Below are 285 nucleotides of genomic sequence, written 5' to 3'. Positions count from 1 at the left end.
TAAAACCCAACCCCTGCCCTGAAGCCGAACGATGGCAGAACTCCAACCTGCCATATGTACCGTAGCATGGCTACTCTAGAGCAACAGAGTGGAGGGCTAAGTGTGTCCTAAAGGAATACCTGGCCAAACAAAATACTATGCAAACACACCAGCATGTATATGATTGCAGGACTCCAACCTGCCATATGTACCGTAGCATGGCTACTCTAGAGAAACAGAGTGGAGGGCTAAGTGTGTCCTAAAGGAATACCTGGCCAAACAAAATACTATGCAAACACACCAGCA

Source organism: Oncorhynchus nerka, linkage group LG27 (assembly GCF_034236695.1).
Source record: "Oncorhynchus nerka isolate Pitt River linkage group LG27, Oner_Uvic_2.0, whole genome shotgun sequence".
Taxonomy (NCBI): Eukaryota; Metazoa; Chordata; class Actinopteri; order Salmoniformes; family Salmonidae; genus Oncorhynchus; species Oncorhynchus nerka.
Note: the sequence above shows the minus strand (reverse complement) of the source record.